This window comes from Ochotona princeps, chromosome 26 (genome assembly GCF_030435755.1).
Source record: "Ochotona princeps isolate mOchPri1 chromosome 26, mOchPri1.hap1, whole genome shotgun sequence".
In the NCBI taxonomy this organism is placed as follows: Eukaryota; Metazoa; Chordata; class Mammalia; order Lagomorpha; family Ochotonidae; genus Ochotona; species Ochotona princeps.
The window spans coordinates 28340898-28348573 of record NC_080857.1 but is presented as its reverse complement, the minus strand read 5'-3'; the positions used below and the strand labels follow the sequence as shown (position 1 = coordinate 28348573).

Genomic DNA, 7676 nt, shown 5'->3' with positions numbered 1-7676 from the left:
AGAAACAGGTCAAAAGAGTAACATTCACCACTTAGAAGAAGTTGCTCCCAGTCCTCAAGGATGCTGGGAGGGTCAAGACAGGAGTGGAGGGTCTAACTGTCGATGTGGTGGAAATGACAGGGAGCTGGAAGCAGAAACGGAGCCTGAAGTTGGGAACCAATCACCAGAATCTCTCTTTTTTATATTTTAATTTTCTGATTGTCTTTTTTTGAAAGGCAGATTTCACACAGAGAAGCAGGGAGAGAGAGAAGGTCTTCCATTTGCGGGTTCATTCATTTGAGTGGCCACAATGGCCATTGCTGAGCTGATCAGAAGCCGGAGCCAGAGGAACTTCTTCTGTGTCTCCAACGTGGGGGTAGGGGCCCAAGGACTTGATCCACGCTCTGCTGCTCTCCCAGGCCCCAAACAAGAAGCAGCTGCTGCATGAACTGGCGCCCATATGGGATGCTGATAGTCCAGGGCAGATTAGCTTGTTGCACCACCGCGCTGGACCCTGTCTTCTCCTCTCTCACAGACGAGGAGTTGTTTCTTGCAGATGAGCAAAGAAATGCCTCCATCAGATGGAACCTACTTTTTGTGTGGAAACTGTCAACATTGTTGGATGGATAATAAAGGATTCAAACATCATCTATGCTCAGTTACTAGAAGGGAGGCAGGATTTGAGAAGATTAGCTCCAGTTTTTGAAAGAAGTTGCCCTGTGGGTGAAATGCTATCAGGCAGTGTCATTCCCACAGAGAAATCTTTCATGAAAGACAGAGTCAACTGGTGCAGCCAATTTCATTATTGTCTGATCTCACGGAGTTGCTCCAGCTTCCCCTACCTTCCCAAGCACTAGCGGAGGAGAGACCTTGAGGGGCAAAGATAACAGCTCCACCGCAGGCCCACGTGATCCTGTGGCATAGTTTAGCCATGAGACATTTTTCAATGAAGGCATGGACGTTGCTTAGACATAATACCATGGCGAACCATATGAACTGCATTCATGTACGTGAGGTATGTGTAAACATAACTACCAAAAAAATGTGTGTGACTTTATTGAGACTTTTGCTTTATTGCCCGTGATCTGGAACCACATCTACACTATTTTGGAGGCATGTTCTCTTCTGCCATGGACATCTTTTCTCTACGGAAAAAGGAAAGCAAAGATTTTTTTTCCATGACAGATCTTGTTCTAAATAGTATTGCCGGAACCCTCCGGGTGAAGTTGCAACTTGAGGACGTTCAGTGGAAAATTTGGCTTTCCGTCTGCAGAGAGGAAGCAAGTCTGGCTGGGACGTTTGACAGGCGTCGCAGCTGATTCTTGGACATTTAGTCCCACGTTCTCGTTGCCATGGCAACAAAACTGCCGTGGAACTATTTGCATTACTCATCCATCATTGTTTTCTTTTCCTCTCTAGAGTTTTGGAAGAGTGGCTTTGGTTTCATTATTTCTTCTAATGTTACGACACAAACTGATTATTTTTCAACAAGAGGATACAAATGAGTGTAAATAAGAAAATGAAGATGGCCTGATATTAAAAACATTCAGAGATACAGCAATATTTGATATTCAAGTTTTTTTATTCAGATTAATACAAGCATACTGAAAAACTATGATCAAACTTGTATTCTATCACATAAATTTTTAGTTTCGATGAATATGTTGAGGACAACTCTGTCCATGTTTAATTTGTTGCATAGCTTGCCATTCCCCTTTAATAATTATGGGGGTTTGCCAATGTGTTCTGATAAATGACATACCCCAAAATATTCTGGCAAAGGCACTTGGTTATCTCCTTACGATAAATTCTTAGATGGCAATCTTGAAACGTGAGCATGTACATTGGAAATCACTGTATTGGGTCTGGCATGGCAGCCTAGTGGCTAAAGTCCTCGCCTTGCACACGCCAGGAGCCCATATAGGCACCAGTTCTAATCCTGGCAGCTCTACTTCCCATCCAGCTCCCTGATTTTGGCCTAGGAAAGCTGTCGAGGATGGCCCAGGGCTTCTTGCACCCACCCGGAAGAAGTTCCTGGTTCCCGGCTTCGGATCGGCTCAACTCCGCCATTGTGGCCACTTGGGTAGCGAATGTGTGGATAGAAGATCTTCTTCTCTGTCCCTCCTTCACTCTGCGAAAATCTGACTTTCCAGTAAAAACAAATCTTTAAAAAAAATTAAAAATAATTTCAAAAAGGAAAAATGCTGTATCAATTTGTCAGATTTCCCACCACAAAATTTGAGTTGCTTAACATCCCCTTTAAAGTGTCTGAGTGACTTTTACCTCACACCCTCACCAACACCAGTAATTACAATTCTTTCAAAACTTTCCCAGTGTTGTAGGTTGAAAGGCATTTTCTTTTTTACTTTACTTGGCATTTCATTTATGATCAGACAGGTGAAACATCTTTCATGTTTATTGACAGGGGCACTTCTCCTTTTTTGTGTGTAGTTTGGCTGTTTCAAGTCCATTGAAACTTTTCCTTGATTTGTGAGAGTTCTTCATAATTAAAATGATGAACTCCTTGCTGTTGTACATGTTGCAAATTGCTTTTTTCATTTTTCCCTGGCTGTGAATACTATGTGGTTTAGACATAATAGAAGCTTCAAGTGACTAACACATCAGCAATTTCCTTAGTGTTTCTTACTGTTGAATCATGCTTAGGCAAGTAGTCCTTATTCCAAAATTATATAATTTTCACTTGTGTATTTTCCATAACCTTTTATGTTCATATTTATATCTTTAAGTTATTTGAAATTATTTTAAATGTGATGTGATGCAGGAACACAAAATTTCCCCGCTAATCTATTAGGTAAAAACTCAAGTTTTCTCCCTAATTTTAAATGTTATTCCATTCACATATGAATTGAATAGTTCATGTTCTTTTGATTTTAAAATGTTTCTTTTCTATATTCTTCTGTTCTATACTCTTCTGTTACTTGCAGTTTTTTTAAATGTTCTTATTTTCTGAAGCTCCATGGCTACATAAGGGTACCTCAAAAGGTTTGTGAGAAAGAGAAATTGAAAGATAATTTTGATTTGATACAAAAATTTTGAAAGCCTTATGCAATTTTCCACAAACATCTTGAACAGCCACTTGGTTAGTCTTCTAGAACTATCTATTACTTAAACTAATCACATTGAACATTTTTGTTTTATGGACAGCTCAAGATTTTAGAATCATAGCTTCTGCTTGTAATAGAAATTGATTTTGTTTCCATTAGCTGAGTGGAAGAAGGGAGTTTTCCCAAGAGCTGCAGAGCTTCAGACAGGGAAAGATATAAGACCTTTTATCCTAATTCCTTAGTTTTAACAGCGATTACAAGAAATATGAATTGCGTGGTGGGTATTTAGCCTCCATACCAGGTTTCGGCCCCTGACTCCAGCTTTCTGCTATTGCAAGCCTGGGAGGCAGCAACGATAGCTCACGTGATTGGTTCCTGCCACTCACATCAGAAACTGGGATTCAATTCCCTAATCAACTAAGTAAGATTATTAAAAAATAATTTAGAAAAATAATAAAAGTCATACTAAGTCCCAGCGCAGTAGCCTAGTGGCTAAAATCCTTACATCAGGATCCCATATGGGAGCTGGTTTATGTCTCAGCGGCCCTGCTTCCCATCCAGCTCCCTGCTTGTGGCCTGGAAAAGCAGTTAAGGACGGCCCAAAGCTTTGGAACCCTGCACCTGCATGGGAGACCTGGAAGAGGATCTGGCTTCTGGCTCCTGGCTCCTGACTCCGGCCGGACTGGCTCAGCTCCAGCCATTGCGGCCACTTCTGGAGTGAATCGAAGGACGCAAGAGCTTCCTCTCTGTCTCTCCTCCTCTCTGTATCTCTGACTTTCCAATAAAAAAAAAAAATAAATCTTTTTAAAGTAATTTTTAAAAAAGTACTACGAAAATACATACATACATGCATACATACATACAAGGAAGCTGGTGTGGGTGGGATGCGAATTTCAGGATCAGCAGTTTGAGAGGGTTTACACCCATCTAAACCCAGTCCTCAGGCAAATAAGTGGGGAACATGGCTACACCCGCCAGGCCAGCTGATGTCTCAATCACTGGACAGCCCGCGGGGCTGGCTCCACGAGGTCGTTGAGGTCAACCGGCACCAGCCAGACAGCGGCTTTGGCAGGCGGCAGAGGGAGAGACTTTTTATAGCCTGGCCTCGGAGGAAACACTGATAATCCTAGGCACCCTGTGCAAGCCTTTCTTTTCTTTCTCTTGGGAAAACTCCCCAAGCAGGATTTTTAGGAGGCTCCCAAGCCCTGGCTTATCTTGTCTGGTGGAAATTCAGCCTCCAGCAAGCATCCTTCTTTAGGATAGGATTCCCTTCCTAAAGCTACGTGTAGCGCGCTGGTTTTAGCGGGCAATAGCATCATAGAGGTGTAAGACTCAAAATGTACAACCGGATGTGTGGTGGGAATCTCCCTCCCACCTGTGGCCTTCAGGAACCACGCCCTCCGCCCCTCCCCAGCGGGAGCTCAGGTTCCGGCTTTCCACATGCCCTTGCAGAGTGGTCCCAGATACACAGATCTCTAAGTACGTGTGGGTATTCTTTTTCACCCAAAAGATAATGAATTCCATAGCGTTTTGCATTTTGGTGTTTTTAACTTCCCAGAGTGGGCATGAGCCTAACAGCTAAGATGCCTGTGCCCCACATCACAGTACCTGTGTTCAATTCCTGGCTCTGTCTCCTAACTCCATCTTCTTGCTAATACAGACCCTGGGAAGCAAAAGTGATGACTCTAGTAATTGGGTTCTTGCCACTGGTGTGGTGGACCCACAATGCATTCCTTGAATTCCTATGCACACATAAAGAGCTACCTTATTCTTTGTTAAGTTGCATTATATTTGATTATATGAATCAAGCACACCTTTTTAAACAAGGTCCTCTGTAGATGGATATTTATGTTGTCCCAAATTTGGGGATTACAAAAATACTACAGTTAATGCTATCGTGCATATTGGAAATTTAGGAGGCTCCCAAGCCCTGGCTTATCTTGTCTGGTGGAAATTCAGCCTTTGTTTGTATCAAGAACAAAGTCTTAGGGCGGGTTTTGTCACAGTGGTTAAGACGGTGCTTGGAATACCTGGCCCTGGGATCCCATGTAGGCACCTGTTCATGTCGCAGTTGCTCTACTTACTGTCCAACTCCCTGCTTGTAGCCTGGGAAAGCAGTTGAGGACAGCCCAAAGCCTTGGGACCCTGCACCTGCATGAGAGACCCAGAAGTTTCTGACCCCTGGCTTAAGGTTGGCTCAGCTACAGCTGTTGTGGCCATTTGGGGAGTGAACCAGCGGATGGAAGATCCTTCTGTTTCTAAATCTGCCTTTCCAATAAAAATAAATAAATCTTTAAAAAAAAAAAAACGCAAACAGGTGGTGCTTGGAATACCCACATGCCATACTGGAGGATGAGCTTCAAGTCTTTTGATTTTTGCTTCCTGCAAATGCGCAATCTGACAGGCAGCACGTGACACTCTGACACTCAGTGGGAAGCTTGGGTGGCGATCCTAGCTGCTGGCCTTGGCATGGCTTGGTGCCATTTGGGAAGTGAACCATTAAATGGAAGCTCTGTCTTTCTGTGTGTGTTGGTGTCTATCTTGGAAATACATTAAAATATTCTTCAAAGACGAAGTTTTGAAATGGGAAATACTGGGTATAAAGATCTCAGCATTTGTGTAAGGGTACTTGAACAGGCCCATAGAAAATGGAATTAAAAGATTTTTCCTCTTAGAAAGTCTACCAATTTAAAGCACTCTCAGTAATAAAGAAACTGCCTGTTTTCTCACACCTCTGCTAGTATAGTGCTACCAATCTTTACATAAATCTTGGTTACTGAGATAATGGCCTCGCTGTGTGCTTTCATGTGGTGTATTTCATGTATCACGAGTGAGAGTCTCTGCCCATCGTTAGGGGCAGTTGTACTTCTTCCTCATCATCTACACTTCTGTTTTTCTAGAAAGATAGTGTAAAGATGATTTGTAGCTCATCTTCCTCTTTAAGATTTATTTTAAAAAATTTTTAATTACTTCTTTTTGTTATTATCATTCCATAGACCCTCGGATTTCCCTTATCCCCGCCCCAATTCCCTCCCCCCTCACTGTGTCCCCCTATGTCATTACCATAATATGGTTCTTAATACACAGTCATATGTCCATCATTATGGGCATGGACAATAGCAGAGAGTCCAGCATCCTGTTGTCAGGATATAGTGAACAGTTTCATTGTAAGTCCATCTTTGTCTGGAAGTAGAGATGCATACTGCATTGTATCCTCACATCTGGATATGAAAGATTTATTTATTTTTATTGGAAAGGCAGATATACAGAGAGGAGGAGAAATAGAGAGGAAGGTCTTCCTTCCACGGATTCACTCCCTAATCAGTTGCAATGGCTGGAGCTGAGCCCATCCAAAGCCAGGAGCCTGGAGCTGCTGGGTCTCCCCACATGGGTGCAGGGTCCCAAGGCTTTGGACCATTCTTAACTGCTTTCCCAGGCTGCAGGCAGGGAGTTGGATGGGAAGTGGAACTGCCGGGATTAGAACCGGCGCCCAAATGGGATCCTGGCTCATTCAAGGCGAGGACTTTAACCACTATGCTATCGCGCTTGGCCTGTAAAACTTTATTTATATCAAGTAAATTGTTACTAATGACTACAGCTTTAGTGACCTGTGACTATTTTAACATTTACTGCATATGAGTGAATTTGAATATCTTTTTTTTTGATTATTGCTACTAGCTCTTGCCTATTTGCCTGCTCAACTATGGTCTTTTTACTTTTTATTTGAACACCTTACATAACACAGCATTCCGCAAAATAAACTTGAAATGTGTTGACTCATGGTTGGAGTGATGACCCCAGGGGAGCGCACCTCAAATTGCACCCCCTACAGAACAGGTGGGCTCTGTGGTTCTTCAAGAATGACCGCAGCCGGGCCTGGCATGACAACCTGCAACTGGTCACCAAGGTGGACACTGTGGAGGACTTGTGGGCGATGTACAGTCACATCCAGCCAGCCAGCAAGCTCTCCAGTGGCTGCGACTATGTGCTGTTCAAGGATGGCATCGAGCCCATGTGGGAAGACAGCAGGAACAAGCGGGTGGCCGCTGGCTCATGAGCCTGGCCAAGCAACAGCGCCACAGTGAGCTGGACAGACTGTGGCTGGAGACACTGCTGTGTCTGATGGGGAGAGCTTTGAGGAGCACAGCAGGGAGGTGTGTGGAGCTGTACTTAACATCCGCACCAAAGGGGACAAGATTGCTGTTTGGACCCGGGAGGCTGAGAACCAGACAGTCGTGCTGCACATCGGGCGGGTGTACAAGGAATGCCTGGGGCTGTCCGCTAAGACCATCATCGGCTACCAGGCGCATGCTGACACGGCCACGAAGAGCAACTCCCTGGCCAAGAACAAGTTCGTGGTGTGACAACATCTGGTGTGACCACTCCCCCACTGTCATCCAGCTGGAGCAGCGCCTCCACCCAAGCTTGTGCCAGCCTGGCAGGATGGGGTGGGCAGGTGGTATGGGCCTTACCTTTCCTGGAGTGAATATAAACAGTTACATGTGGCCTTCCTCCTCAGAGCTCCCGAAGTCCTGGGATGCTGGGATCCCCAACCAATGCCAAGTTCAAGTCCTGGCTGCTCTACTTCTGATCCAGAGTCCTACTCACATAGCTGGGAAAACAGAGGAGGAG

General features: G+C 44.2%; 1 pseudogene; it reads left to right on the top strand.

Annotated features, from left to right (window-relative positions):
- Positions 1-983: 983 nt before the first annotated feature.
- Positions 984-7408, top strand: LOC101528599 (eukaryotic translation initiation factor 4E type 1B-like; annotated as a pseudogene).
- The last annotated feature ends 268 nt before the right edge of the window (positions 7409-7676 follow it).